The following is a 12,185-nucleotide window of genomic DNA, read 5'->3' on the forward strand; positions in this document are numbered from 1 at the left end:
CCCTTACATGCATACCAACAGTAACTTGCAAACTGGCACCTCCTTTTTTGGGAACTTAGAAAAGGACTTTTCACTGGCTGATTAATGGCAATCCAATTGATAGAATAGATCTCATTTTGGATGCTAACTCCGAATCGATCAGCCCAGCATAAACACTGGATGGCTCCTTTGGAGGTAAGGGGCTATGAGTTAGGAAGTCTACGACAGAACAAACCCTAAGGGGGGAGTTGGGGTTTATCTCTATTGAATCTAATCTTATATTTCTGCTAAATTAGTTTAAAATGCTGCTCGAACACCCACCCACTACCCCTTTCCTAAATGAATGAATGCTTACAGCTCTGTAATTGTTAATTACAGATCCAGTACTGACCTGAATTCTAAAGCCAATATCTGGAATAGAATAGTGCAGCCACAAATAACAGAACCCTCTATTCCATGATGGCCAATCGGGGATTAGCCCTTCAAGGCAAATTACACTCATCCTGGCAGATATAAGAGAAGAGGTCTTCATCCCCCCCAAACAAAAAATAACTGGGTGGCGTCCTCATTTTACTCAATCTCAAAACAGCGTACAACATAGTGGCCCTTTCCCGCCCCATTAAAAACTATTTTCCCTACAATTCTCCATGTATTGAATTTCGCAGATGAGGAGGATGGACACGTGTGTGGCAATGTGGGGTGCAACGAGAATCTTCGGAATGCGGGCAATAACTGCTGGTATGTGTTGGCTTTTGCTTGGACCATGTGTGCTCGCATAGCCAGCCAGTGTCAGTGTCCACTCTGGGTATCTACCTGCCCCTTCTCTGCCCCTGCTCTCCTGCTGCCGCTGGCTTTTTCTTCACTCTAGCTCTCCTGCTCAGATTTGCCACCCCTTTCTCTGCTCCTTCTGAGGCTCCCTCATTGCTACTCCATTAAAGAAGGGACTTCCCGATGTGTAATCAAAGTGCTAAAGTGAAAGGGGACATATCCCTCGATAACACAGGGGTCATGTTTACACACTATTTTCTTGTTATTTGGGCATAGTCTTCCATCCATCCCGAATGCATACCATTTGATGATGAAACACATAATTCAGTCCCCAACAAGACATCCAACCTCTTGACTGAGTGCTAAAAGCTGTATAGGCCATATTATCAATTGGAAGACCATATTATCCATAGGGGGCACAATACAAATATCTTGGTAATTCTTTTGCTCCAAATAAAAATAGTACTGTACCCAAAAATAACTTTGAATTGGTAATAATATGAAATCCATCGCTGGCATTAATTCTAGGGCAACTGTAGACATATGTTGAAGTCTGCTTTAAATTTCGTACACAAAGGATATAATGGGCCTCATTACAAGTTTGGAGGTAGCGGAATTAACGCCAATATTCCTGCTCCGCCATACTACGAGTATGACCATGGAATGGAGGATTTATTTTACTGGAGGTAATTCCGCCAACTCACCACTGAACAATTGGCAAAATCGGCAGAATTACTGCTGCAGAAATTCCACCAAAAAAGCCCCATAGAGTCATATGAATCATAAAATGGGGATTCACACCGCCACCGCCACCTGTAATTCGGTGGTAATTCCGCCAGACCAAGTGGCGGTAACATTCATTCAGTTGGTCGGTATTCCGGTGGATTTACAGCTGGAGTGCCGCCAAACTCGTAATGAGGCCCATAGTTTTTAAAGAACTTCCTCTACAAGCCAGTGTTACACAATTGTTAATGCATGGTAAGTCAAATGCAAAACCTTGAAGCTGCAGTAAGTAGAGCACTCTGATAATTTTAGCACAAAAGTGTGTGATAAGTTTTATTTATTGAAGATTCATTATTGATGTTTTTAACAGGAATATCGCTTGTTTTAATTAATATGTTTTATTATAACAGAAATGTATGATTTCTGAATAAAGAGTGAATTTCATTAAATAGCTAATGGCTATGAATGAAAGGAAGAAATTAGTGATTTGAGCCAATTCATTGACAAAAAGAAGTGAACAGACCCTTATCCTGTCTCCTTCCTTCCCAGGCTCCCTGCACCGCGTTGGCCTCCCATTTCACATCAAAAACTCAGGACATTGTCCTCACTCTCCTCCACCCCATCTCCATTCCCATGCCTGCCCCCTGCCTCCCTTTGCACCCCTCCTTCCACCCCACTCACTCTCCTTCCTCCTGCCCATAGCACCCGATGAGGTCTCTAAAGTGGCCTCCTCCAAACAGGTACGCCCCATCTCTTCCAGAACCATTAAGGACAACATCTCTCTCGCTCCGGCTCTTGCTGACTTCTGTAAACACTCCTTTGCCACTGGCGCTTTCCCTCGATCCCTCAAGCACTCCCTTGTGCACCCTCTGCCGGCCCCTCCTGCCTGGCTAACTATCGCCCTATTTCCACTACCCCTTTCCCAGATAAACTCTTGGAGAAGCTGGTCCTCCCCCAACTGACCCTCCTCATTGATCTTGTTGGTTGCCTTCATGACCATCAATCTGGATTCCGGGCATCCAGAGGCAAGGAAACTGCTCTCATAAACACCTGTGAAACCATACTCGCAAATTCCGACTCAGTCAACCATTCTATCCTCATAAAATGACTCTGACACCCTCAGCATCACTAATCGGGCAGTGGATTGGCTGACCTCTATCCTCACTAACCGCCCTTACTGCCCTAACCGCCCTACCAAGTTGCAACTGGGCCTTTTCTTCTCCATCACCTCACTCTCACCTGTGGCGTCCCCCAGGGCTCTATCGTATCACCATGGCTCTTCAATATCTATCTTGCCCCTCTTTCTCAACTGATTTCCTCCTCCACTAATTTCCAGCGTTATGCCGACGACACACAGTTTTCCTTCAAACGTCCCTCTACTACCCCCTCTTCCTCGGCCATTCAGGCATGGTGTTCAGCTAACAAACTCTGCCTTATTGCCAGTAAGATGGAGACCATTCTCATTGGGACACCTGCGCCCGCTTTTCCTCCTACCCTCTCGCCACTGTGAGAAACCAGAGGGTGTATCACCCGCTAGTCCCCGGGGATCACTCTCTAGGTGGCCACAAAAACGGCCATCTCCTTTGGATCCAGACCCTGGGGGTGGACCAGTGTGGGAGGATCACCTGAGTGGGGGTGAGACAGCCAATGGTGAGACGCAGTATTCCCCCTTTTATGTTCATCTACCCCATCCTATTTTGTAGGATTTTCCAAAGTCCCAAACCTTCCCCGCTTTTTACACAAACACTGGGCCGAGGAAGAGGGTGACTGAGAGTAACAGACTAAGGGATGAGAGAAGCGGGCTGAAAACCCCAAGGGTTCCCTACTGGAGGTTGTTGCCTCCAACAGACTGCGAAAGACACATGGAGAAGACCAGATCCCACAAGTGAAGCTTGTATTGTGTTTCAAGGATGCCAGCGACCCTCTCAGAAGAGCGGCAGAGTTGGGGAGGCGAGGCCAAGCCTGTGGTACTAACCTTGACTCGTGAATTGGAAATAGCAAAACAAGAAAGAAGCACACACAGCCAGTGAGTTGGCAAGCGACCCGAGAGACCGGTGTGTGTTAAAGTGCATGAAGTAGCAACATTATATCACAAGTGAAGGCTGCACACGTGTGGATGAGATGCGAAGAAAGGCAGACCTGTGAATGAATGTTGAAGTAAAAGGGAGCTGTAAGATCAGCGATACTAAGTAATGGAGTGGTATGGCGAAAGGAAGTAGCCCATTTGACAGTCTCCGTGAAAGGTACATTGTTTGATGTTAGAAAGCCAACTAACAGCAAAAGTGAGTTAAGTGAGAGTAAACGTGAACTTTGAGTCAAAGTGGTCTTGCGGTGGTCAGTAAAGCCACACGCACATTCAAAGTTCTTTGACATCTGAAAGGGGTCCGAGTCCAATTGAGGGAGACCCGAAGTACAATAAGCTTGTTGAAGGGCCCCCCCGGCAAGTTTGTGTTGAATTGTGACATATAAGGTCTGAGCCCGGCAGAGGGGGACCTTCGTGAATTGTGTGCTGTAAGGTCTGAGCCCAGTAGAGGGGGGCCTTTGTGAACTTTACATTGAAAATACAATTTTGGAAAGTCAAGAAAAAGACTTTAACCTGGAAGGTCAGGCGGGCCGCAATCCACGGTTTGGAACTTAGTGTTAGAAACCGAGCCAGAGTGTGCCATCCTGCCTACAGGGACGGCCTTACTCAGTGAGGTGTAACGTGAGGAGGAGAGCTGGTTCAACTACCTTTATTCTTTTTAACACTGATTTTTCAATTTCCATACATTTCTCCATTTACACTTTTTGTACATGAGATAGGGCAGGCATTAGGTTTTTATTAGCATAGACCATTTCGATTTGACTGACGTCATCAGGACTGTTTGGTTTACCATTTGATGGTCAAGACTACTCCCATCTTAGTTATAGGGCAAATTGGGAGTTTCTCTGACCCCAACATTTTCAATAAAGGTTTTACAAATTGTATCCATTGTGTCAGTGTCATTCTTGTGATACCATGCCTTCCCTACACCACCCTCTTTAGGCCCTCCACCCCCACTATCCTGTGAGGCCAAAAGCCCCGGCGTCATTTTCGATTCCGCCCTCTCCTTCACCCCTCACATCATGGACCTTACTAAGAAGTCCCACTTCCAGCTCCAACTCCTCAGAGGCATTCTTCATTTCTTTGCCTTCCCCAAGAAGCTCAATGTCTCCAGAGCTCTGGTCCTCTCCAGGCTGGACTACTGCAACAGCCTCTTTCTCAATCTCCCTCTTTCCTCCCTATGCACCCTCCAGCTAATCCAGAATAGGGCTGCAAGACTTAGCCTTTGCCTCAAGTTCAGGCACTGTATCTCTCAAGCCCTAAAGTCACTTCACCGGCTCCCGGTGGCTGCAAGGATCAAATTCAAGACCCTCTGCATCATCCACAAGACCTTCTGGGGTCTGGGACCACGCTATCTCCAAATTTCCCTCCCTAAATACTCCCCTGCTAGAGCCCTACGCTCCTCTTACTCCAACTCTTTGACTGTCGAACGCTTCTCCAAGCAGAGTGTGAGGGGCAGGTCCCTCTTCTCGGGTGGTGCCTCCCTTTGGAGCAGCCTCTATGCACCTCTCAGACTTGAGCCTGACCTCAAGGTCTGGAAACTGCTCAAAACTCTGCTGTTGGCTACCTCTTTCCCTCTTTACCTTCCCTGTTAATAAACCCACTGCTGCTGTGACTGGCTGCCTGATCCTCATGGATCCCACAGGATTTCAGGCCCTTCTTCCCAGTCAATACCAGCACCCTCCCTCCCATTGCACTGCCCTCGCAGGCCCTTGGTCAGCGGGTCTGCATCCCACCCTTTGGAGTCGCCTGCACTAGCACTGGTCTGAGGTTCTCCTTCTTGGCTCCCCTTAGCCCTTCCCACAGGGACCCTCCACCAGTAATTGTCCACTCCTCTGCCTCCCCCCTCTCTCCTGCACTTGCATGTCCGAAAGCCACAAGGCCTAGTAGGACCATGACTATATTTTACTGTTTTGGCTTTATCATTTCCCCTGTTCCCTTCCCATTTAGCCTTGTGGCGCTTTGAAACACAATTCTGTTGTATAAAGTGCCTAACAAATGCTCAATAAAATAAAAAATAAACCCATACCGGGATATAGATTGCTTTATTTGTAAATTTGATTACTTATATTTTGTGGTCAGAATTCTAAATGTTATTTTTTTTAAATTTGATTTTGGTTTTGAGTCCTTTGGATAGCGCACCGAAACGAACCAAATAATATCTGGGCGCAGATGGAATCAACATAGACTCAACCGATAATATGAGAAAAGCATATAAACCAAATTCCAGACCCTAACACTAAAAATCCTTGATAGACATCCTGCCACAATTACTTAAACAGGTAGGTCTTTAGAGCTTTACGAAAAAGACTGAGTGTTTCTATGGCACGGATTTCCAGTGGGAGTTTATTCCAAATCTTTGGGCCGTATATTGCAAACCGCCGATCACCACTAAATACACAATTTGAAGGGGGGTATTGCAACAAGAGTGTGTCGCATGACCGCAACTGTCGGGTAGGTTGGTACGTAGCAACTTTTTCTGAGAGGTTGCTAGGGGCCAGCATATTAACACCAGGCACAGCATTTTTAAATCAATACGATCCCTCGCTGTAAGCCAGTGCAAAGATCGGAGCAGGTTAGAAATTGGAGAAGATTTCTTTACTCCAAAGAGGAGTCTAGCGTCAGCGTTTTGGGCTTTTTGCAGTCCCTGAATTTCTGTAGCAGCCCACTACAGTAATCCAGGCGCAAATTCACCAGGGTTCCCACCACCACTGCGTGATCCTTGGCAGGAATGAACAGGAGAGCCTGTCTCAGGAGGTGCAAGGGGCCGAATACTGATTGCACCTTAGCACCTACCTGGGCTTTGCTCCCCAGGTTCTCCTGCCGAATGCCATCCAGGTTTTTTTATTTTAGGAGCGAAAACAAGATGTGAGCCCGGAAAGCAGGGCACCTTTGGACGCCCGCTACCCTCCAGAAGGGGTTTTGGGCCAAACAAAGCTACCTCGGTTTTCCAAGCTTTTTGGACATCCACCCTTTGACTTCGTCCAAACATCAATCAAACATCTGAAGTTTCCTCCATCATCCCAATTTTGATGAACACTTGGGTTTCATCACTTTGTGCTTCCTCAAGATGTCCATCAATGGCCTAAGATATTCATTAAAAAAAGTAGGGGAGACAGTGAGGATACCTGTGGAACGCCACAATCCTGTGGGAGGGAATTTGAAAGGAAACCACCCAGTTTGACCCGTTGTTAGTAAGGCAGGATACCAAACCTTGTCTGTATTATAGTGTCATTATGGATCAGGTTTGCACTTGCTAGTATACAGGTGCCCAATAAGCAGTCACTTTTAATATACTTGATGCAATGTGTTCTCAATTTCAGCTAATAATTTTCCAAAATGTAACTGAAATAATTTTGAAAAACAGCTATCATCCTAATGCCAACACATATTGTGCATTGATTAATCAGCTGTTAGTTAAAGAAAAGTGCTTGTTCCAGGCATATGTTTGCGTTTGTCTATATTTGACCCATTGTTAAACGCCCACAGCAAAGCTGATGAGCCTTATGTTACAAAGGCCCTTCTTTTCACCCTGCTGATGTGAACATACTATTAACCATTGGATTCAGTGGTGCAATCAGAGCTGCCCTTGTCTCCTACCGGCTTTAAGAGGAGGTAGTGCACCGCTAGGAAGATGATATAGGAACTGCTGGCTGCGAAGAATATACATATAAAGATCATAAGGGATATGGGGAAAAGGTAGGGTGCTTAAGAGTTATTGTTAGAAGACCAATACATTAAGCAGACATAGTAAAACGACTTCTGGTCATCACAGTGATCAAATATTTTACTATGTCTATGCTTATTGTAGTACTGTACAAACCCTAATTTGCACAGGCTTTTTAGCATTTGCATCCGTGGAAGGGTGCTCATCCAATCAGGTGGCTGGAATAGTCAGCGAGTACACACTGTGTGCGGCCTGGTGTTTCCAGCCACCCGAGGCCTTTCACTGGTGAAGCTATCTTGATTGCAGGGATGCAATAGGAAGCCTCTCCCTGTTTCCTCCACAAGTACCCACCGGCGCCTCCATCCCCAAAAACAAACCATCAAACCATACCCTTTCCCTAGCCCCCCCAGCCCCCGACTTAACTGCTGGACCGGTGCTTTGTGCTCTGGTCCCGGAGCTCCTACCCCACCGCCCCACAGTCCCTTTTCCTATGGCAGTGGCCATCTTGGTTTCATTTGTTTATGGGAGATTGGGCTAGCACAATAGTCAAGCAGCCAAACTCATAGAAAAAAACAAATGTAAACCATTCGCACCCCGGATGATCCCTGGGTTGCGAATGGTAAGCACATGGCTGGCAACGGCACACAGCCCTCATCTAGCCATGTCCGCACCCCGACGCAGGGGTGATTACAGTATTCAAAAGTATGTACTGTTTGTAAAATTACAGCCCATTTTGAGATGGGGATTTCATCATATCAAAACATGTGATAATTTGACAGAGTATATAAATAAAGCTTGTATACCCAGTAAAAACCGTTTAGTGCTGAAAATGTGTGCAAGTTAAGGATTGCATACTAGTACATAAAGCATAGACATGTAGCTTAATGTTACAGTGTGCCTAGTCTGCCTTGCACACGCTTTCCCAAACAAGGCTGTGTCCATACAGGGCAATTGCTGGCATATTGTGGCAAAGCCATCACAGGTGTATCCTTACAGAGGCAAACGAGGGCATGTTGCAGCAAGGCCATTGGATGAAGGTCCTTACAAGGCTGTGTCCATACAGGGCAATTGCTGGCATATTGTGGCAAAGCCATCACAGGTGTATCCTTACAGAGGCAAACGAGGGCATGTTGCAGCAAGGCCATTGGATGAAGGTCCTTACAAGGCTGTGTCCATACAGGGCAATTGCTGGCATATTGTGGCAAAGCCATCACAGGTGTATCCTTACAGAGGCAAACGAGGGCATGTTGCAGCAAGGCCATTGGATGAAGGTCCTTACAAGGCTGTGTCCATACAGGGCAATTGCTGGCATATTGTGGCAAAGCCATCACAGGTGTATCCTTACAGAGGCAAACGAGGGCATGTTGCAGCAAGGCCATTGGATGAAGGTCCTTACAAGGCTGTGTCCATACAGGGCAATTGCTGGCATGTTGTGGCAAAGCCATCACAGGTGTATCCTTACAGAGGCAAACGAGGGCATGTTGCAGCAAGGCCATTGGATGAAGGTCCTTACAAGGCTGTGTCCATACAGGGCAATTGCTGGCATGTTGTGGCAAAGCCATCACAGGTGTATCCTTACAGAGGCAAACGAGGGCATGTTGCAGCAAGGCCATTGGATGAAGGTCCTTACAAGGCTGTGTCCATACAGGGCAATTGCTGGCATATTGTGGCAAAGCCATCACAGGTGTATCCTTACAGAGGCAAACGAGGGCATGTTGCAGCAAGGCCATTGGATGAAGGTCCTTACAAGGCTGTGTCCATACAGGGCAATTGCTGGCATATTGTGGCAAAGCCATCACAGGTGTATCCTTACAGAGGCAAACGAGGGCATGTTGCAGCAAGGCCATTGGATGAAGGTCCTTACAAGGCTGTGTCCATACAGGGCAATTGCTGGCATATTGTGGCAAAGCCATCACAGGTGTATCCTTACAGAGGCAAACGAGGGCATGTTGCAGCAAGGCCATTGGATGAAGGTCCTTACAAGGCTGTGTCCATACAGGGCAATTGCTGGCATATTGTGGCAAAGCCATCACAGGTGTATCCTTACAGAGGCAAACGAGGGCATGTTGCAGCAAGGCCATTGGATGAAGGTCCTTACAAGGCTGTGTCCATACAGGGCAATTGCTGGCATATTGTGGCAAAGCCATCACAGGTGTATCCTTACAGAGGCAAACGAGGGCATGTTGCAGCAAGGCCATTGGATGAAGGTCCTTACAAGGCTGTGTCCATACAGGGCAATTGCTGGCATATTGTGGCAAAGCCATCACAGGTGTATCCTTACAGAGGCAAACGAGGGCATGTTGCAGCAAGGCCATTGGATGAAGGTCCTTACAAGGGCAAATGCTAGCATGTTGAGGCAAAGCAATCCCAGGGGTGTCTTACGGGCGCAAATGCTGGTAATATTTTGGGCACAACCATAATTAGTGTGTTCCTACAGTGACAACAATGGAATGATTTATTTTTCCTGTCTACACTACATGCCTATAACATTTTCGAACTAACAGCTGGGCATCTATGCGTTTTTCTGCAGACACACTGCATGTTTTTTCTTGTGCATAGTTACCTGTGTCTGTTTGCCCTTGTTTGTTCGTGCTGACATACCCTCTGGGGGAAAGCTATTACACCCTATCAATAACCAGAAATAATAAATAACTAACAATTAAAAGTGGCAAAGCAGCTTTGATTATTATTTTTGAAAATGTCCCCAAAACGTTAATATTGTTCTTTGGTTAAGCTAAAATCCATCCATTACATTTTCTCTCTGGACCCTTAAGGATGAGGTAGACCCAGTACTGGATATGTACCGATTTGTCCGCGGTACCCATGGGCTCAAGATCTGAATTGGAATCCCGGAAATGGATTGAAATGTTTTGAGTCTGGCCGCCATCTTGGGTCTTCAGATGTGCTACAGTAGAGTTTGCTGGAGTGTGAAGAGTTTGAGAGGAAAAGAAACAGCCTTTAAGGAGGTGGCAGCAAATGGCAATGTTGGAACAAAATAAGGAAAGGCAGAAATTTCTGTCGGAGTCCTAGGATTCAAGAACATCTAAATGACAGCCTGATAACTGAACCAGCCATAAACGCAGCAAAAGAAGTGGGCTAGTTAATTGTCCAGCTGATGTCCCACGAAAATAAGGAAATTGAGCCCTACAGACAAAATGATGTCCCAAGAAAATAACGAAACTGAGCCCCACAGACGAAGGCTCAGCAGCGTTTTAATTGGATCAATGTTTAGACGAAGCAGGTCTTTTCTTTCGAATAAAACATTTTAGCTGGATTTAAGCTTGCAAGAAAGGGGGGTGCCAGAGGCTGATCTAAACTGAGCTAAGCAGAGCATATGTAAGCAGCAGCCACTTCAGTCAGCCACCACCTGCCCCGGGGAGATGCGCTCCAGCACTACAGTGACTATGAGCCAGCAGTTGCCAACATACGGTGCCAGAATTGCATTACTCTGGAAGAATGTTATGATTTTGCCCTCTGTAATCCGATAGCCAAATGTATGGTTGAAGCGCCAGAGCATCATCTGAAGGGCATTATGTTAGGAGATCTGTATCTGGGCGTTCCCCGTGCAGGGAAGCAAGAGAGTCTCTCTCCTTTGGGGGCATATTCCCAATCCTAAAACTTGCATCACAAGGAAGGCGCAGAGGGAGACCTACCAAAATATGGTCGCCATGTTCTGCTATGGGACTGTCTAAGGGCAAGCCTAACAATAATTTGCAAAGCCAGTCGTTTTGTCTTTTTTTGGTAGCACATTAGATATGCATTTGCCAGGCACTGCCATAATGGTGCGACTTAGTCATAAGATGTTAACAGCTGCAACATAGTTTGAGCACTAGTGCATATGAAAGCAGCGCCTATGCATAAGCCAGAACTGTTGACTTGTTTTTTAACAGGTCTTCAGTGCTTATAAATCAAGTGGCTGAAAGCACACTTGGTTCAGAGGTTCGCCCATTTATAGCTGCAATTAAGCAATAGACTCTCTCTCTGAAGAATGCTTTGAAACAAAACTAGCAGGCAAATAGAGCATGTTTGATATTACTGGTTAATAAAGCTAGCTCAAAGAGATCCCATGCATGCACAGCGACAGCCCCTGGCTAGGGAGGGCTGAAGCCATGCATGCCAACCCTCCCGATTTAGGCGGGAGACTCCCGATTTTTCAGCGAAAAATCGGGCTATTTTTCACTGTCTCCCGCCTGAAATAGCTGTAGCCCCAATGCATTCCTATGGGGAAATGTTGGTCTCCTGATTTCCCTTTGGAAATCTCCCTCCCAGCTGTGTCTGAATGTTGGCATGTATGCTGAAGTCCCCCCACTTTGGGCCAGAAGGTATCACTCTATTGTGACACCCAGCCCACGACACCCACAGCAAAGGGTGTGACAGCAAGAGACTGTCAAATTTCTCACCTCAGAGAGCAGTGTATTTATTTACGTTTAAACTATCATTAACGTGATGGCATCTTTATGGAATGAAATGGCCTCTGAATTGATGTGAAAGAGGCCTCTTGCGGGCAAAAGGAAGGAGGCATAGCAATTCAGCCTCCTGAGCTCGGAGGAGTGCATCGACAGCTTAAACTGTCCAATGGCAACAATCTCTATCAGCTTTCATAGCTGCCACCCAGCCCACCCAACATGTTGAGCTTGGCTCCAGACCTGATGCCAGGGCAGGCAGGGGAAGGTAGTCAGTGGGAATGAACATAGGAAGCAGCATGGCCAGGGAAGTAAATGGGGGGTGGGGGGAGCGGTAAAATCCCAAACACCACCCACAAGGTATGTGCCCCTCCTTACATCCCATCTCCCTCCTACCTGTACTATAATGCTAATGTGTTGTCTTATAGTTGGTGCTTTAGCGACACCTAATGGCCAAAAGCAAAAAGGAGGATGTTGTCACAACCCAGCTTGGACGAGGACTCCTTTGTCAAACCAGAAAGGGAGTGGTTCCCTGGCGCAGAGGCAGGCGATATGGTCTGGG

General features: G+C 46.6%; 1 protein-coding gene across 11 annotated transcripts in view; it reads right to left on the reverse strand.

Annotated features, from left to right (window-relative positions):
- The window catches only part of OSBPL5 (oxysterol binding protein like 5), a 1,112,782-nt gene that overhangs the window by 177,335 nt on the left and 923,262 nt on the right, over positions 1-12,185 (reverse strand). The window lies entirely within an intron of this gene.

The sequence above is a fragment of the Ambystoma mexicanum genome, chromosome 11, assembly GCF_040938575.1.
Source record: "Ambystoma mexicanum isolate Mex_15411 chromosome 11, UKY_AmexF1_1, whole genome shotgun sequence".
Classification (NCBI taxonomy): domain Eukaryota; kingdom Metazoa; phylum Chordata; class Amphibia; order Caudata; family Ambystomatidae; genus Ambystoma; species Ambystoma mexicanum.